Source organism: Aedes aegypti, chromosome 2, assembly GCF_002204515.2.
Source record: "Aedes aegypti strain LVP_AGWG chromosome 2, AaegL5.0 Primary Assembly, whole genome shotgun sequence".
Classification (NCBI taxonomy): domain Eukaryota; kingdom Metazoa; phylum Arthropoda; class Insecta; order Diptera; family Culicidae; genus Aedes; species Aedes aegypti.
The window spans coordinates 455,110,383-455,131,433 of NC_035108.1; the positions used below are offsets into that span (position 1 = coordinate 455,110,383).

At 36.3% G+C, this 21,051-nt stretch overlaps 1 protein-coding gene and 1 long non-coding RNA gene across 6 annotated transcripts in view; one reads left to right on the forward strand and one right to left on the reverse strand.

Annotated features, from left to right (window-relative positions):
- LOC5570857 (stress-activated protein kinase JNK) overlaps positions 1 to 20,462 on the reverse strand; it is a 251,634-nt gene extending 231,172 nt beyond the window's left edge. For 4 of the 5 annotated variants that reach the window (XM_021848089.1, XM_021848087.1, XM_021848088.1 and 1 more), the window contains exon 1: positions 20,050 to 20,462. The gene's annotated coding sequence lies outside the window, so the exon portion shown is untranslated. Of the gene's footprint in view, positions 1 to 19,713; positions 19,947 to 20,049 lie in introns of all 5 variants that reach the window. The other variant, XM_021848086.1, reaches the window with a different exon arrangement.
- LOC110677191 lies at positions 16,475 to 16,878 on the forward strand. Its single transcript, XR_002501009.1, has 3 exons — positions 16,475 to 16,510; positions 16,572 to 16,636; positions 16,697 to 16,878. It is a non-coding gene; the product is annotated as an uncharacterized LOC110677191 (long non-coding RNA).
- Positions 20,463 to 21,051: the final 589 nt, after the last annotated feature.

Genomic DNA, 21,051 nt, shown 5'->3' on the forward strand with positions numbered 1-21,051 from the left:
CTGCTTCATCGGAGAGTCCTACGCAATTCGCATGGAATCTTCGGATTTGTTCACAAAATCCTTCACATACCACTAAAATTTCTTCAGTGCAGCAATTGTTTTTGCATTTGTAACAACAAACTTGATCTATTTTGTCGCACCCTATTTAATGCGATCTTCTGTTTTTCAAATGTAGATGGCGTGTACGATTCTCTCAACAGAACACAAATACAGAAAGCGTAGTGGATGTAAACGATGAAGAGCAATATACACTGAGGCAAAAAAACTTAATAATTTCTTAAGGAATAATTATGATTTGGCGCCACAACGATTGTTGTTGAAATTTGTAAGTTTAACTTATGATTTTGGTGAAGAATTTCAGTAATGAATCAATGAAATTCGGTAATAAACGCAATGGAATTAACTCAAATCGTATTATCAATCGATAATGTTGTTCGCCTTTTATTTCAGGCGTGCACAAAAATTGACATGTTTTGATAACATGTGAACTGTTTTCGATTAACTTGTAGCCAACATCGAAAGCGGAGTAGTTCTTCTAGCGATTGCTATGATAAATATTTCAAGTAATTGTTGTTAAAGAATTCAAAGCTCTCACTTATGAAACTTATGATCCCATTTTCGAAATGTTTAAGCGTGCAATGAAACCATAATTTGGCTGGTTCATAAGTCTTGATTTATGGAAAACCTAAGTATTTTTGCCTCAGTGTACACAACAATGAATTGTCTCGATTAGGAATACGATGGTGAAAACACAGTTTGATTCAACTTTTCTAGCACAATTAAATAGTTATCGGATATTCTTTTATCAGACAACGGTTCCGTAACACATCAATCACCTCATCGAATATCGTTTTTTAGGTACAACGTTTTGAAACACGCAGAAAAACGAGTAAGTCTTGGCGGAGAGATACAAACGCGTCCAACTACTTCATAACAATCACATACAATGCTAGAATTACACTAGGGTAGAATTAATAATTGTACCAACGATTTTCAACCAACTACAACAACAACGAAAAAACAATATGGATATGTTCAGATCATCATATAGTCCCATCATGCGACAGCTCAAAATTCATGATTTTCCATCCAGATATAAATATACACAGCGCCTAATACCAAACATAACATTCTTCTTCAGTTGATCCTCTAACAATTCCTCCATAGATTATTACAGAGATTTCGGCAGAAAAATCTCTATAAGGATTCGTCAAGGATTTTGCATGGAGTTTCTCCAGTGAGTCCTCCATAGGTTCCTCCAGTATAATCTTAACTGGGTCTGCTACAAGAATTTCTCCAAGAATTATTCCAGGAACTTTTCAAGCTGCAGGGATTCTATTCCTTCAAACGTTCTCTCTTGATATTCCTATAGAGCTTCCTCCAGAAATCTTTCCAGTGACTCTTTTGAGAATTCCAACAAGAAAATCTCTACAAAAATTCTTGGCTCATCCATGAGTTCCTCCAGGGATCATAAAGAATTACTCATATCATTTCTCCAGTGATTTCTGAAGAAATTCCTCCAAGCACACTTGCAGAAATTTGCCCAGTTAGACCTCTTTCCTCCAGAAATTATTTCGGAGATTTCTTCAGGGATTTCACCAGGAATTTCTTCAAAGTTTCCGCCAGGAACTCTTCCAGGGATTCTACAAGAATTTTAAGAACTCTAAAGATATCTCCAAGAAAATCGCTGCATGTTACATTCCAAAGATTTTTCCAAGTAATCCTTCAGGAATTCCTCGAGAAATTTTTGTGGAAATTCGTTATTGGCCTCTAAAAATTCCTGTAAAAAATCTTCTAAAGAATCCTTCATGATTTCTTCCAAAGATTGAATCATGAATTGCCCTACAAGTGCCTCCAGGGATTCCTCCATAATGTTTTCCAGGAATTGCTCGCGAGGTACTCCTTTGCTGGAGAAGTTTTTGAAAAGCCGCTGGATAAATTCCTGAAGGAATTGCTGGAGAAATTCACCTTTAGAAAAAAATATCATGAAAATATCTTTAGAGTAATCCCTAGATATCACTGGATGATTTCTCTAGAAAAAAAATAAGAGTGCCTCCAGGGATACCTTTAAAATGTTTTCCAGGAATTGCTCGAGGGACTCCTTTGTTGAAGAAGTTTTTTAAAAGCGGCTGGATAAACACTGAATGAATTTGTTCAGCCATCCCTTGAAGAATCTCTAAAAACATTTCACGAAGTTATCCTTTGAGTAATATATAGGAGAATCTCTTGCGAAATCTTTGCCTAACTTCTGAAACATTCTTTAGAAAATTATTTTAAAAATTGTTGCAGGAGTCTCTTTATGACTATCGGAAGAAATCTCTGGCGGAATTCCTGAAGAAATCGCTTATTCTTATGTTAATAAGATTTTTCTGCAGTAATTCTTGAAGAAATTGCTTAATTTTGAAATTGCTTAAAAGTGAATGGTTTGCAAGAGTTCGGCCTTCATAATCGGCTTCATGTACCATGATTTTAGAAAGTAATGATATTTTTAATATTACCGAAAGTTGTTTTCATGGGTGATCAATGTTAACCCATATCAACAAAATAAAATTATGTTTGTAAGATCAGTATAGCCCAAGCGGAAAACACGCAGCTTTTCAGCAAGACCAAGAAGATCTTTTCGAGTTTTTCTCTGGGAATTTTCTCGACTTTCCAAAGTATAAAGTATATTCACACCTGCCACGCGATATGCACTTGTAGAGTTCTCATAGGGGCACTGAGTTGAGGAACAGCTGAGGAGCAGGCTCTGTCCTGGTTGGAACGTAACGCCAAAAACAAGAAGAATAATTTTATGTTTGATATTTGGTAGGGAGTCTTCTAAGCTTTGGATGAAAAATCATGAATATTGAGCTGTCGCACGATGGGACAATATGATGATATATTCTAATAAAGTTATATTAACGTTCATAGAGCTGTGATAATACCTAGACAGTTCGTTTGCGTTCCTTAGCCGAGTGGTTAGAGCCCGCGTTAGAGTACAAAACAAAGCCATGCTGAAAGTGTCTGGGTTCGATTCCCGGTCAGTCCAGGCCCTTTCCTAATGGAAATTTCATTGACTTCCCTGGCCATAGAGTATCATCGTACACGCCACACTACATACGAATGCGAAAATGACAACTTTGGCAAAGAAAGCCTTCAGCTAATAAATGGGGAATTGTTCATAAGAACACTGAGCTGAGAAGCAGGCTCTGTCCCAATGAGGACGTAACGCCAAGAAGTAGAAGATAAGAGTTTGTTTTATTTTTCTTTCATGATCTTGCATGACATGTTTTTTGATTACTGTATTATAGCTCTTGTACTATACAATATGTTATTTGTTACACAGATAAGCTGGAATACAACTAAATCTCTTGATGTTTCAAAAAACCATAGATTTGACCTTGCTCTTACTGCATTGCATGATTCTGATCACTAGGTTATTCGGTGAACACACGATAGATTCAAAATTGGCCCGTAAAGTGGCTCTAGTATGTATTAACTGTTTTGATCGTTCTATCTCAACATCTGAACAGATAGAATATTGGCATATTTGTTCAAATAATCTTCATTAAACTACTGACTGGAGTTAAGTGGGACAAAAGTTCGACGAATTACGATTTTTTTTTCATAATTTCACCCATAATTTGTCCTTTTTTACCACGCGTAATGAGTTAATTAATTGTTAGTTTGGTTAAACGATTGACGTTTCTGTGAATATGTGCCGATGCCAAACGTATAGTTCTTTAAGAGTACGAATTTAGGGAGCCCAATTATTGATTTACGCTCAAACCATGATCGATCAATGCTGGTGGTGGACAATCGAACAATGGGTTCTCTAGATGTGCTCTTTGAAAATAAATATGTGGTTTCTTTTTATCTTTCTTTACCTTGCGGTGTTCTTGCAATTATTTGTAATAGTTTTGGGCTTAGGACTCAAATGTGGTAAACTAGAAAACCCCAACTGTAAGATCGTCTTCAATGTTGTATGCTAGAATTACACTGCGGAACACGGTTTTGTCTCAAGCACCAAAATACCGCTATTAACTTAATTAAAGATTGCTGAATCCATTGCCATTTTCATAAATATCATAGCACGTCTAGTTTTTGAGATATTAGCTGTTGAAAATGCTAAATTTGACTATTTCAGCCAACTATCATGCAAGTTTATCAGCTTGTATGGCAATTTATTTGCTTAATTTGCCTCAGAACTCAAACTTCATGTGTATAACAATACTTATAAACAAAGTTCAAAAAACTTCCAATGCTCAAAAGTTATTTTTTGTTGGTTTAGAAAAGTATTGTATTTTTCCATATAAGAGAAACTAAGAACTTTATATGGAGACTGCAAGCATGTTGAAAAAATCGATTTAATCTAAATTTAACCGTGCAATTTCAACCAAATTAAATATGAAATGAAAGTTATAGTCTTAATTTGCATGCTTGGTGGATTAGATAATAAAATTTTTCGATAAATCTTTGTTTAAATTGTATGTAAACATCAATGAAACCAGTGTTTTATGCAACTTTAGCGACCTGTAGCTAAAAATTGTGACGTGCTGGAACATTTCTGAGAACGGCATCAGATTCAGCAGCCCCAAATCTACTAGAGACACATAATTTGATCCTTGAGACACGCAAATATGTCATTTTTGTTCCGCTGTGTTATGTTCCACTTACATGATCGAAGCTTTATGTGCATTATTTGAGTACACTTAGGATTCAAATAAGCTTGTTACTTATAGAAATTTAGGTTATCTCATAGAATGACTCAGGTGAAAATGAGTAGTATTGTGTTGTAAGAGATCTGATGATATATTTGATGAAAATATAATGATTGATTGAATAAACATAACATTGATTGTGGTGTGTAATTCTATCTGCAATTTAGTTGTCAAAGCTCTAGCTGTTTAACATTAGTTGTATAATGCTCTAATTGATTTCATTTCGGTTCTGACAATGTCAGTCCAAATTTGTTAATTCCAGCCACCAAAAACCAACTGCTAAATCATTCAGCTCACACCTTGACACGAAATTCCTTCACATTTCCTAGCATCGTAGCTTCGGATACCCCAAGAGAGCAGCTTGCATGCAGCAGAACAACATTGAATCTATCCGATCCGACCTGCTTCCACGTTTAATGAATCTCCGTCTCACACTCTTCACTTTGCTTTGCATCGCTCGACGGAAAGCAACGGAACGAACTCCCAAGCAGTCAGGAGCAGGATCTGGAGCTGATTTTGCGGAAAATCGATTTTCCTTTTCCACTCTGCGAGAGCCAAAGTCAGTTCCCCATACAAAGAAGAGATCGTGGAGCACACACAAGCATGCAGCAAACCGTTCTCGTCGCGAAGGGACGAAGCGAAGGAATAATGGACCGACACATAAAATCGGCATTTATGTATGCGGCGTCGCGTCGCTTCCGTCTGCCAGAGCCCATTTTCCATTTTCTTCAGACGTCGACGTTGACGTCATGTTTCAACACACGGCTCCTGGCGGTGTATTCATTGGGGAACACGAGGGATGCCAGGTTGTTTTTTTTTTTAAATCTGAATGATATAAGAAATTTTGTCTGGAAAGGCTGAATTTCTTAATTTCGTATTTCACTATATATGTCAATATAGATCTTCCAGATTCTTATAAAAAGGATACTCAAAAACCTGAAATATTTCATACAAATCTGGAAGGTTGGCAACGCTGAACACGGCCAACATCCTCGCCATCCTGCTACATTGTCGACAATTTTGAAGTTTGCTGGTATTAGATAGCCAAATTTCCCTTGTTTTCCATTACTTTGAATGTATTACGTTGAGCATTGATTTGATGAGTTTGTACTGGTGAATGAAAGCATGGTTTCATGTACTGCGAATAAAAGTGAATGGTTTCGTGAAAAAGTTTTATGCGTATTTGAATCATGTTTTTTTGATACAATAAAGTTTGCTCATTTCATGAATGAAGGACCAAACCTTAAACAAAACCTTGATTAGCATAATTTCATGGGAATGGTTTTAAATAACATTTGATGATCGATTCTCACAACAAACCCTTCTTTTATAACCACTATTGGCGTTGCTCCACCAAACTAAAACCAGTGACACTTTAAGCTTTGAAGCCCATAAAGCAGTACCGAAGAGAACGTGGCCAAGAAAAGACGTCGGTTCGATGATATTGATCTTTCTAACCCAAACGGGACACACGGCAATAATCTGGTTCATTACCATTGCCACCGGAGGGATAATAAAGAGGATGGGAAGTAGCGAAAAGGATGCTGCTGCTGCTGTGCTACCTTCCGCTTCCTGATCAACGAAAGAATGGGAACATTGATTGGAGCCAAGCGGTCCCAGGTGAATTTCAGCACGGTTGCCGACAACATGGGCTTTTTCGGGGTTGCGATGAAGATACGGCACTCACACGGTCGTGTTTACGAAGCTATGTAACGCACTGCTTGATAGATTCACAGAACTGCGCCCCATGTCGACCGAACACGATGAATGATTAATGCCCTCTGCAATGAAGGGGATGTGTAATTTTTTTTGGTGAAAATTCGGTTGGAGTTACTGGAAAACAAACGTGTTGACAGTGATGTTGATTACGTGCTTTTTTACAACGATTAATGGGATAAAGTTGCAGTGACACTTTGATTCCAGATTTGACTACCATATATGTAGCTTCATATTCTTGAATCTTATATTCGTACAATGATTTGGTTTATGTTTTTGATTTAAACAATGTGTTATAATCTTTAACCTTTGTGTCTTTGACTTCAGTCGATTTTAATTGAATTTTGAGACTATTCAAGTTTCGTCGTAATACGCGTATATGTCAAAGGACGCAAACTCTAGTGGAATTAAATGGTATAGTACTAAATTCAGTTTGTCATTATAACTACAGTGTATGCAACTGAATCATAAACAATTAGTACATTCCAACTCTTTCGACTTATTTGAAATTATTCTGGCCGGTTCCTGGGGCATCAGTAAGGGATCATAATATGATCAGCCTAAGCCATATCATGCGACACATCATCTTTAAAATTTTACAACAGAAGTATAATCCAATGACTTTTGAGTAATTGTTTGCAACATAGGGCCATCTACAAGTACTTCCGAGTCCTAGAGCCGTTTCAGTAACCCTGGAAAAAAAACATCAATTCGATGATTGCAAACTCCATAGTGCGGCATATCCTCATAGCCAGTGTTGTGGAAAACTCAATTTTTCATAAGTCACGCTTGAGATTTTTTATGCGTGAGTTGTCAATCACGCAACTCAACAGTCAAAAAATCATGGATGAGTTGGCTCACCTTTTTGACTCATTGTCTCGTATTTCCACAGTTTACTCACAGACGGCAGTAATTTCTTGTTAGTCCGGTAAAATTATAGTAATCCTTTCTAACGTAAGCAACAAAATTCGGGTTTCACGTGTTTTTGACGGGTTTTGTGACAGAACCATTTTTTACGGTTTGAGTTGATGAGTGATTTTGCTTCAAAATCTCAAGCGTGAGATTTGCGAAGCAGATCTCTAATGAGTTTGCTCTCACGGGACAGCGTATTGATTGAGATTTGAGTATGAGTCTATTAACACTGCTTCGCGTGCTTATGAGAAGTCAAGGAAATTTCCATTACGAATAGATCCTGGACCGGCCGGGAATCGAACTCAGACACCTTCAGCTTGGCTTTACTTAGTAGCCGTGGACTCTAACCACTCGTCTAAGGAATCAATCTTCAAGATTTTTCCCAGGGATTACGATGCATACTGAATAATTCATTGGAACAAAGGGTCGATGGCAAGTTCTTTCGGTATGTTCTGGACTATAATTTGAATAAAATTGAGTACTTTATTGCAACAAAAGGTCAATTAAAAGCACTTACGAGATGTCCTGGAGCCGATTGCGGGACTCTGGAAAAGGACAAAAATCCAATTATTGCGATTCATATCATATTCAAGTGTCCCATTAATCCAATGATTGCGCATCATACCATGCAGCGCTTCAGTCTTGGAGGTTTTTCGCCGGGAGTAAATTGAGTAATTGTATACAACAAAGGGTTACTTCAAGAAGTTGCGGCCCTGTGGAGCTGATTTCGTGATGTCCTTTTCCAGAGTCCCAGATTGGCAGCAAAACATCCTCCAAGTAATTTAAATTACTGCATACAAGCACTCAATTTAAATCATATTATACCCCCAGCGAAAAAAAAATGAAGATTGATGTACCGTATGGGAAGGATTGCAATCATCGGATTGATCTTTTTCTTCAGGGGCAAACCTGCATTGAGCAGCTATTGAGTATGTATCGTATTATACTCCGAGTGACCCAAGTAACAATGAAAGCTGAACAGTGAGAGCATATGCTGAACACCGGTTGGTTAAAGGTGTGAATTGCTGAATACCATGACAGCTGAATATCAATTTGATTAAACGTTTATTCAATTCTCTTATCCAGCGATACATGAAAAGCTGTACATCTACCTGAATAAAAGATTATGCAACTATGTTGATAACTTGTATCCAGTTTAACATTGTATCACATAAATATTGCAGCTTAAGACCTCAACCGGCCTTCAATTAAAAAAGAGCACGAAGAATACTTTAACGTTTCACGCTACGTCTGAACTAGGAGATTATAATATAGCTTTTTTTCCTCGCTAGAGATCAGTATTTGGTCTATATTTTCATACTAGAAAAGTTTTTAAATATTCTATCTGTGAAATTTTTATTATCTCTAGTTTTTGGCTATTTTTTATACTAAAATCTGTGGAAATCCGATTTGATGGCACATTTTTGCTCATGCAAAAGGTATGTAAAAAAATCAACGATGTTTAAAATTTTTCCGTTTGGATCGTAAACCGACCTCGATGTACATTCAATTTTGATAATCTCCTGGTTCAGACATAGCGTGCGTTTAATTGTAATAACGCTAATGTAAGTACAAAATACATTGAAAACGCTTAAGATGGACAAGAATTATAAAAAATAAATAAAATAAAATAGAAGTGCTGGTACATACTATTAAAATTTGAAGAAAAAACGTGAACAATGCGAAGACTACCTTTTCAGAAAGTAATGCTAGCAATGATATTCCTAATTTATTGACAAATTTACATCAACCTACAGAGCAAACAACACCGCCGAAAAGTACAACATTATATTATGTTCAATCGAGCTTCAAAAGGTTTATTGTGTGTTCTAAAACACCAGCAACCCTATGAAAATCTTCCTTTCGATCCATTAACATTACTTGCTACTCTTCACAATTCCAGTCATTGTATTACCGATATACTTGGTGTAAGATATTGGCACCAAGGTTTGGAGTTGTGATTGAGGAATTGCTTTAAAGATATCACGGAACATATATCTATTGAGCTTAATGTTAATATGGACGGGTTACCGATTCATAAGATCTCCAAAGATCAATTGTGACCCATTCTTTGATGATGATTTCTCATTAAAATCCACATTTGGATTTGATCTTTGTTTTGCAGCACCTTTCGTGCAAATTTCAAAGAATGAGCTTTGATCAGGCCCTGCATTTTTGTCAGGCCACATGAGGTATTTCCCCATAACCTCCAGCTCAGGAACGGTAGAAATTTGTTTTTTCCTCTTTCTACTGTTTCTACGACTGTGAAACTTCTATTATTAGCTGAAAACAAAGGATCAAATCAAATTTTACCTTAAATAGTATGTGGCGAACAACAAGAGCAAACTTGGGAAGTGAACTCATAAACACAACACAAACACAATTTTGACAGCTATCTCCAGCGTTTCACTTTGTGCTGTATATGTCTTGTTCAGCCCCAATTCAACAACTGTTCAGAATTCAGGCTTTAATCAGTTTTGGTGGTAATTTATGCTCTGCTTTGGAAGCTTGTTTGTACAGTTCCAGGTGGAGCAGATAATAAGGTAAGTGACTATATATCGGCGAATCTCAGTTCGATTCTTAAAACTCAATAAATACACTTTTCAATTTCAGCACATATTCTTCGATGCATTTGATTTCAACCGTGACTGATAAATGAATGAAATTGAGAATAAGTTGATTTAATTTTATTCATGCTGAACAAGTATTGATTTTTAGATGAACAAGAGATGGTTAAGCAATCGTTATTATGAATTCAAATTAATAATGAAAATTTGCCTTGCTATCCAGTGGAATTGCATCCTGAAACAAAATCCAGCAACATCCAGAGACCGAATGTTTTTCGTGCTTAAGTTCATTTTCTTTTTAAACAACCCGCAGTGAAGGTATTTCTTCTCAAAAAGGTTGTTAATTGCTGAGATTGCCACCACCACGATGTCAGTATGTTAACCGCTTATTAAAATTTATTGTTTTTTATTCGAGAATCTCTATCAATATATTAACTTTTCATGGATTCATTCCTTATTTGTTACATATACAGTAAAGACATGATTTTGTAAGTCTTTAATTTTAAAATCATATTGATTTGCATCTTTACAGTCTAGCTATCGCCCATATTGTGCAAATTTATGTGACATATGAGACCAATATATATTAAAACAAAAACGGGCTGTCAAAATAGAGTTCCATTGGCCAAGTTGCTAATTATAACCAAAAATTCAAAAATTGATTACAGATTTTCTGCACCATTTACTATAATCATCGAAAAGGACCTGCAAACAATATTTTAATTCATGTATTTTATTTTCAGGATACATCAGCAATATATAATTGCAGGAAGCCGTTGTAAACATTTAGTATGAACAACATTGCCATTGTATTTTTTTTCAGGCTTGTTGGAACAATCTGTTATTATATATTCAATATTTATCATCTTTCATTTAACGATGATAGGTCAAATCATCGAGCTATTGCATGAGTTCTTATATATTTTTACATTCTCTAGTTCCCGCGGGTTTCGCGTAAGTGTCTCTGCTTACGAGTTCGCCACACCCCATTTTGGCCCTTCATACAATGGTATGTTGATTTCAGATTGATAATGAAAATTGACTGTACTGTTAAGTGGAACCGCATGCAGAGCAAGACTCAAGCTAGTTCATCTTAGAACCTAGTTCTTTACATAAGACGCGTGGTAACCAAAACTGCACTCTATGTTCAGGAAATCCCAAAAATAAACTTACTCGAATGGATCCTGTATTTTAAATCTGCTACTGTATGATGTCTATTCTTTCAGGCCAAAAGCTGAACTGAAGAAGACATTATTCAAATCGTTCGTAATAGTTGCCATGCATTTTGTGATACTTTTAGAGATTAAAATGATAAAAAATATAAGCATTTCAAATTTCCCGATTTTATCAACATCCCCATTTTGGAAACAAAAGAATCACGCTTTGTTGCCAAAATCAGTAAGGCACTGTATATCAATCCAGAACAGAGGCGCGTCCACGTTCTAAACCATGGGTAGGACAAACGTTAACAAATATTGTGTGCACAGTAAAGCAATGAAAAATGTCAATCTCTTGGAATCTTAGACTGGAAATCAAAAATTACTTTATTTAGTGGCTCAAACGCAAATAGTGCCAGTCGTTACTTTGAGACGAAGAAAGTATTTCGTCTTTACAGGGCTGGTAGCTATTGAGGACCTTAAAAATAGGAAATTATAGACCTTTTGTCTGAAAAAAGAGACCTAAAAGGAATCAAATAGAGGCCGAAAAAAGACCGAACAGGAATCAAGAAAAAAAAAGAAACCTAATGAGAGCCAGGAGATAAGAGTTTGATTCTTCATACCATCAGTGCACATATTTATCAAAGATCTAAGACCTTTTTTTAAGAATTCCTCGTTACATTGCAACCAGTAATACTGCTCGTGTTGTGCATGTGTTTTCATGACTAAGAATTTCATCAGAAATTATTTCAGGTATGTTAAGATATTATTCCGGAAATTTCTAAAGGTGTACATTCAGTAATTATTTCCCAAGGAATTTCTCCAAGAATTTCGTTTAGGATACCTCACGAATTTCACCTGGATTTTCTCAAGGAATACCATAGAAAAGAAATTTCTCCTTAAATTAAATTCTTTAAGTTTTTTTTAAGAAATTTCTAACTCGGCAAGATTTTATCCAGTGATTCATACATTGTTTTCTCTGAGACATTCAATGATTCCTGGGCAAAACATCTTTCTAAAATTCAATCAATATTTAACTTCTCCAGAAACGGCTCCAGAAATTTCAAGGGATTTCTTATGATTTGAACTCAACAAGATGCCGTCTGCAATTGCTCTAGAGATTTCTTCTACACTAAGATTTTCTAAAGTAAGGTTTAGAAGGTTTCGAAGGAATTCTTAGGAATGTCTTCAGGGAAATGCCAAGAATTTTGTTCAGAAATATAAATCCGTAGAGAATTTCTAAAGAAAATCTTAAAGTAACCTCTGATAAAACCTGTGTATGGTTTAAAGTCATCCTTACTGAACAAGGATCTCTGAAAGAACTAGGGTCGATGTACCAATAGCCGCATAGCGAAGAACAAATATTCGTATAAAATCGAAAAATAACGCTAGCGTCATTATTTTTACATCATCTGAAAGCTTTTTATTTTGGTTTTGTGGGAAAAATATGAAAACTGCGAAAACTCATATGTTTGCATTTATTATCGCTTGTGCCACTATAGGAATAAATGTGCCTATAGTAGCCTAGCATCACGGCGTTGGCAAAATACGAATCAAAACCGTATTTTTACAAAGCTTGAAAGTGTGGATCAAAAGCTTCCGTTTGATGTAAAAAAAGTACTTAATTCATTAATTATTTCGTATAATAAAAAATAGTTTCTCTCAGTAGTGCTACTATAGGAACAATAGGTTAACTTTAGGCGCAAGGGAGCTCAAATTTTAAGCAAAACTAATTATTTCGATCATTTTTTGAACAAAATCAAGCTGTGTATCAATGGTACTTAGATAAATAGCTCCTGACCTTCATGTCAAAAAATATTTTGAAAAGATTCATAACAAAACGGCCGTAAAAAGCCATTAGTGCGATTATAGGGGACTGTCCACTAAGGGAACACTGACCCTACTGGAGTTATGACAAAGTTTTAGTAGATTTCATAAGTAAAATTCTTCAATCTTACATCAAATCTCGGGATATTCCACAGGATTTTCTAAAGGAATTTTTCTTAAGACATTGGACTGAAGAAATTTGTGCATGAATGATTGGAGGAACTTTTGAGCATTTTGCACCTTATTAGACTACTGTGCAGAAAATTTTTGCACAGTGAACATTTGCACACTTCACACATACACTTACATTACAGTTTGACGGCTGCTACGATACTAATTTTTTCATCTTTGTTATGCTTTTGTGCGAACGATAAGCGTAACATAATTGACTTATCAATCGATGAACCTGATTCACTCGGTTCAAGAATGCAAACCGATTATTGCCAGAAACACCACCCGAAGAATGCTCCAGTACCCAGAGAACCTCTAGATGACGAATTCAGTTCGTTCCTCAGCGTGGAATACTGGGGTGAATCGATAGACAACGAAGAAGATCAAGTTGCTAAGGGTTCATATCATATCGCTGAAAGTGCCATTTTTGACGACCAAACAACCCCCAACCCAACTTGAGTGCACCCACCCATCATCCCCTTTGGCGTTATGAAATTTGTAAATGGGCCTCTGAAAGTTCTTACGCTAGTTGTAATACTTAATAGCTAATCGATTCCTTTCTGAATCTGGCAACGGGAAACGAATCTAATTCCAAGGACGACAATACTCGCATAATTTATGATCTCGCCCTAAAAGCCATTGGTAACCATGTGTGTAGCTCGTTGTTTCTGAGCATTTGAATAGATTTACACTGTATTCAACAGCTCTATGGTGAAGAAAGGATCATTCTCTACCTGCCAGTGGTGTTGGTTTGGATGCTTATTCATTAATTTGCTCAGAAACAATGAGCTACACACGTGGTTACCAATGGCTTTTAGGGCGTTATCTCAGATTATGCAAGAATAAAGCTCATTGGGAAGCTTCTCAAGGGAAAAGCTTCCCAATGAGCTTTACGACTGCTGGCTATTAGTTGCCGTTCAAAGATTATTCGTCGGGAGACAAAGCCTGTTGCTGGGATGTAGCTGGCAATACGGTGGATTTTTTTTAACACCGATTCTGGTTGCTTTCAAATGAACATAACGATGAACGAGATATGATGCAATCTATTTGACTGCTCTGAATTGTTTTGAAACGTCATAAATAGCTTTCATAGCATACGCCTGCTGACGTTAGTGACTGTGCAAATTGTATCTAGCACATGAACAATTTCATTAGAATCTAAAAATTCGTGCAATGGTCAATATTGAAAAAAAAAAAATATTTAATATAACTGGTGTAAAAACTTAAATAAATTTTTGAAGACTGCATGGGATCTTTTTTAAACTTTTGAAGAAATGTTTGGAAAAGCTGCAGGAGTACTTGGATGAAATGGTGGAGAAATTCCTAGAGAAAGAATAGATTTGTTCGAAGAACTTTTCAAGGAGTTTTAGATTTCTGGTGGGAAATGTGGATGAACATACTTGAAGGAATCCACATGAACAGGCGGAGGGATTTTTGCAGAATTTCATGATAAAAAAATCTTTAAGCTATTATATTTTTCTTCATAATTTTTGAAATCTATGGAAGATCTCCTAGAGTAACAACTGGAGAATTGGGTTGAAGGAAAAGTGAATATATATGGAAGAAATTCTAGGATAGTTTTGGGAAAAAATCAAAATAATACCTGAGGAAATTATTGGAAACAGTACCTTTGGAGTTCTCATGGATTTCCTGGAACAATTTCTGGAGAAATCCTGCTAAGCATCCTTTTAAACATTTCTGGTAGTATTTCTGAAATAATTGGTAGAGAAATCTCTAAAAGAATTTTTTTCCTTTCCTTTAAAAGTATTTTAAATAAAATCACTATGATAATTCCTGAAACTTTTCCTCGGGATATCAGAGACAAAAATTTTGAAGAGCATGTTGAACGTGTTGAAGTCATTGGAGCCTGTACAATTTTGCATGAGGACAGCAAAAGTTCTGTTAATTTGTGTAGTAATGGTTTGATAGATTATATCACTCGCCCGTTAAGAAATCGCTAACAACATCACTGCGACTGGTCTTAGTTTAATTAATTACTTCTTCCAAAAATTCTTCAAGAATTTTCTGATAATTCCCTATGGATGTTTCAGAAACTTCTCAAGAATTACTTCCAGGAATGCTGACGGCAGTGTGTCCCAAGAACATATACAGGGTTGGGCGTAGATTGTTTTTTTGGGAATCCATCTATTGATTGTATTTGAAATTCCGGAGAGGATTGCTTCATCATTTTTTCTTACAGTTAGTTTCCCAAGATTTTCACTATAGATATTCTCAAACGTTCTCCACACTAGTCAGCACTTTTTGGGGATCTTGCACAAGCCATGCCACGCTTCACTATCATAAGAAAACAATGAAAAATCACGATATATTGAACAGATGATAAATAGTTTAATTTATTATTCAAACTTTCTGCTGATCTTTTTTTTTGTAGAATCGTGGGTAGGGCAATCCAAAGGCTGTCCTACCCAGTTATTTTTGTGCGTAGTACATGTCCTACCTGTCCTACCCACTTCCCGCGCCACTGATCCAGAATAGTGTGGAATGAAATCGCAGTCACTTAGCCAAAATTTGGTTTCTTCTGATGGGTTTAGAATAATATCAAAGCAAGCGTCGCTATATAGGAAGCATACCTTCATATTGACAAATAATCGCAGTAATGTCATATAACACTTGGTCGTGTTGTTGTATAGTGTCACATTTTAATGCCAGAGATCCGGGACTAGGGGGAACCTATTTTTAATTTCATCGAAATTTAGTGGCACTTCCCGCATAGAAAAATACAATTTGCCGCACATTCCGAACAGTAAGTATCTTATAACTGATAAGGTAAATGTTTCACAAACAGTTGCTATTGTGTTGAACAATATGAAGCACAAAGTGAATAACTATAAAATGTTGTTTAAGTAATTCATACCAAACAGTAAAAATATATCTTAGTGTGCTGATATTGTTCAACTATATTGGAGCGAAATTTCTTTCGATATTGTTGAAATGTTTTATTCCCTTTTGTCGAATGGGTTTACTGCATTTACTATAAATAACTTATTTCCAACAGTTTGGCAAACAGTTGCCCGCTTTGGTATTTGTGAGTGATTTTCATTATGCACACTTGAAAAAATATTAGTAGCTGTATGCTAACAAAAATAAATGTTAATGTTTTTATTGAAAAAATAAGCACATTTTTTTTAAAAATTGTTGAAACATATTCCTCAAACAAACTCAAACTGTATTTGATTTATAGACAAAATTTAAAAAAAAATAGAAGAGTAAAAATTTTTTTTGATCTAAGTATAAAGGATATACAAACGCTGAGTTGATGTTTTTTAAACGTGCATTTTCCTGCACAGATTTTGCAACCGCCAAAGAAAGACGAAAAAATGAAAACAAATTGAAATCTTCTAGGTTCCGCGAGTTTGTTCGGTTTCCACGTTCCAGAGGACTTGCCAAGCGGTATCGCTGCCTATTTTCAATGCCGCACTGTTTGACGGATATACGAAACGTAAGTACTTAACCGTGGGTCAAAGGTAAAACAAAATACCGAACATTTTCGTCAATTGCAGTTCAATCAAATCAAAGGCCGGAAAAGGATAGTAGCGTCGTCAAATCATCGTCCCACTACTCTCAGGTAAAAATTAAAAGAAATATTTGACAACTCAAGTTTTAATACGTTTCTGTTACAATGCAGTTTCTCGAGAACCGGACCAATTTCGACTCGGAAGTTGCTAGCAAGCACCACCAGCCAAGGAAGATGCCAACCCTTCTTAAATTCGTCCTGTGGAAGCGGAAACTACGAGCAACGTATTTTGGACAAAAAAGCTGTGATTCTCGTTATTTACTTTTTATTTGAATAATTCCTGATATTTTATTGCAGGCATAGATTATATTTCATTTACATATAAAAAAATAATAAAATAATTTGTTTCAAATATTTACAGTGAGAAATAATAAAAAAACATTTATCACCAAATTCGAATTTTCTTTATCTTAATGCATAAACGTATCAGTACAGTATAGAATATTGTTAAACTATCGTAACTTACCACAAATTAACAATTACGTATACGTTATTTCTTTTCATTTTTATTTTATAGTTGTACTATTTTATAACTGTTTACGAAAAGGTGGATTGCACGAAAAAATGGACAATAAATCCGTCATTTGGCAAACTGTAAACGACAAATTTTGTTTGAAAAAATCGACGTTTTTGAATGGTTACATAACTTAACCGACTATTCACCATACTGTTATTTTCCTGATTACAATTTCCCAAACAGGCAAAACCGTTCATGGTAGGGTTGGTTTATTGTTATTTTTGATGTTATTAGGAATTATCGCGATATTGTTTTACATTGTAATGGATAGCTCGTGAAACAGAAGATATACGGTTCATTATTATGCGGGTTCATTGCTGACTACGAAAATTCTGATAAAGTTGTGCGAAGTGAGTATATGGCCTCCACTATTATATGTATCTAGAATGACGTATAGTAAACATTATAGCAACCAAAATGGTGACTGGGTTATCTCAAGGCTCCATTAACAATCAAACCTTGATCTTTTTCTTGTCAGAGTTCAATAAGAAAGGAAATTTATTTTTCCTCGATCAAGTAGTCTGAAATTTGGCTATAAGATGCTTATAGTTGTGCAAAGAATGCAAAACACAAGTTTATTTGTTAAAAAATCATGCCGAAGAGATTACAAAGTTCCGAAAATAAGGTATATCAACACGGATAAAAATCTGATTCCCAAACCATGATTCACAAGTCATGAAATTCAGGGGCCCAGATAGCCGTAGAGGTAAACGCGCAGCTATTCAGCATGACCATGCTGAGGGTCGTGGGTTCGAATCCCGCTGGTCGAGGTTCTTTTCGTAAAGGAAATTTTCTCGATTCCCAGGGCATAAAGTATCTTCGTACCTGCCACACGATATACACATGCAAAAATGGTCTAGCGGCAAAGAAAGCTCTCAGTTAATAACTGTGGAAGTGCTCATAAGAACACTAATCTGAGAAGCAGGCTCTGTCCCAGTTGGGACGTAATGCCAGAAAGAAGAAGAAGAAGTCATGAAATTCATCATTTGGTTAGGTAATGAAACCAGGATCACAAATCACGATTCTTGGAGTCATAATCATGATTCCCTCATAAGCGTTACATCCAGAGTGACAACACTAAACGGGGTGCATTGCATGACTTCATTCATTTCTATCACCATCATTTCAACATGCTAAAGTGGTAGTGTGGTATGATACGGGACTCTCAATCAGAAGGTTCTTGGTACGAGTCCCATTCTAGTTTTTTTTATGCTGTCGATCATAAACGGATACGCGACTCATGATTTTAGGCATGCGATTCATGATTCCGGACAATCCGCAACAAAAACATAACGCGTGTGTTGCGTTACGGCAATTTGACTCATGATATCATGAGTCCAAATCATGGTGTATTTTCATAAGCTGAAAACACTCTGAAATCATGATATCATGAGTCATAATCTTGTTTTTGGATTCTGAATTCTACCCTTGTACCTAATGTAACCTCTTTCAGTTGTTTCTTGGAAAATGCTTCTGGCTTCACCGTTATTTCATGGTATGAATTTCTTTGCTTATAAGGTTACTTTACAATAAGGCAAAAATAATTAACATTTTCAAAATAAATAATTATAATTTTGAATCACATTGATTATTTTTTAAACTTGTAAGTATGTCTTATAATTTCGGGGAATATGTTAGTTAACAAATTTCATAAGCTCACCATCCAAGTCACCATCGCTATGAAAGTATCATAACTATTTTAATCAATAATTTGGAATATAACTAGGCCTATCATTTCAGGCAGATACAAACAATAATCTGGTATGATATTGCACAATATTCAAATCATATTCTTGTATACTCATCGAAGATATACAAATGCCCTAAATAAATAATTTTGTCTGAAAATATATCAAAAATTTAATCCAGCGCGCGCCTGGTATTGCGGTTCCTTAATCTGGAATTTCCGGAATTTCCGTTGCGCTGTCGCCGCCAAAGTCGTCTTTGTCTGAGTGCCATATTTTTTCTGCCTTTTCTTACTTTTTAGCAACAGCGGTATAGCGGCGGCAACAGCACAGAGCATAAGCAGGGAGGTCCGTCCGGCCGCGTCAAGCGACACTCGAGAGCGAAACAAAACGTCAAAATAAAACAACCACCAGCAGCGCGAATAATCTGTCTGTGGCATACGATTTTTTGCGTGCGATATTTTTTGCTTTCGTTTTTTGCTCTTCTTTCCTTTGACAGTGCATTAATCTCTGATGTTTCTGAAACATGAGAGCGTCATGGAATAATAACTTCTTGATTTTACTGTCTTTGCAGAATATCTGCCTAATCTTTTTGCTACACAATAACGATAAGTTACGTTTGTTGTCATTCTTCGAAGAACCGCTTTTCGTAAGGCCCCGTTCAGTAAAGATGGCGTTAACATAACCTCCAATCGATAAAGAACTATACATAACAGTCGTTTCGCAGTCAAAAGTGTCACAATCAGCCGATCACGAAAGTTGAATATTGTGACAAAATCTATTTTAAGCCGACCGGGCGCTATCGATTAACCGTAGCCGTAGACTGTGCAATGTCGCAACACTCAGGAAAGTAGGAAATGATAAGCCAAACCAAAGTTTAAGGCAGCAAACAGGGGAATCCTATTGGAGTGACATTTGTTTATTACCTTCGGTTCTGCAGAGACGGAATCCGACTGCACTGCCGTCTTACTGGGAACGAGGGTCTGCGACGTCTTTTGACAGAAAATCAATACAGGGTGGGCTTATGCAAAGGAATATGGCTCCAGTGAACAAGAGCAATCTTGTCTGTCCGTGTTGTGCACCCGGTGTTATCAGCCGAAGTGAGCACTGTTCCATCCATAAGGATCCCCTGTCTCTGTTATCAAGGCAGAGCGCATCCCTGAAAAGACAACGACGCCATTGCTTCCCGCTGATATCCTTCAATGCCTATTCTTCAAACCCTGTTCTTACGTCAAGACTGAAGAAAAATCAATTGTACTTACCCGATTTTTGGCTGCAGCACTCGTTCCACTTGACTTAGACAAGTTCACATAAAAATTCCCACTAAAATGACACCAAAATCCTTCACTTGCACACTAAATCCCCTTTTGCAGAACACCTTTAACAACACTGTCACCCTCTGGATGTACACCGAGATTACACCATCCAAAAAACCCCCAATTCACCTGAAGAACACCGAAAAGCAGATCCCGAAAGTGAAAACTTTTCTGGTTCCACCGTCACACGGGATGTTCACATAGAAAACATAAATTTTCCTCCTTTTTCCCCCATTCACGCACGGACAGACAGACGGACACGGTCGGAAAAACGATATACCACCGATTCGCACGGCACAGCGAAGTGAAATACAGTGTACAATGTTGTTTAAATGGTTTATGCAGCGTGACAGATCTAATTGGAAGATGCGAAAAGTGTCATGCAATTCGTACAAGCTGGTGACGTTAGGCCGGATGACGGTAGCGAGTAAGCGTTAGGAATAGAGGGCATACAGGTGGATGGTGGTTGGAATGTACCAAAGGGGCAGCGTTGTAGCGTGTTGTAACGCTTTGCGTTGCGCTATTCAATTTGACGGTTTATGTTTCTAGCACTACTTGAATGGGTAGTTTATTTTGATTTCTTATTTGTTTTATATTTTGACATTGTATGACATTGAAACCAAATAAAATTACATGCAAACACAGATTACTGTTTTCTCATTTGTTTTAAATAGCGAAAAATGAATGAAAGTAACCATTTTTTTCGGTAAAGAAAAATATTCATTTCTAAAGTAGAATTTAGAAATATTAGGGAGTCTTATGTATTTTGAACAGAGCGTAACACGTATATAATTTGGCCAAATTATATACACGTAATGGTCTGTCCAAAATACTTTGATCACCCTATTATACCATTTGAAGAAGACAACTGATTAATTCTCGCTGAGACCGGCCCACTATTTACACTTGGTCTTTCAAATAGTTCAAATTGATGCTCATTCGAGAGCT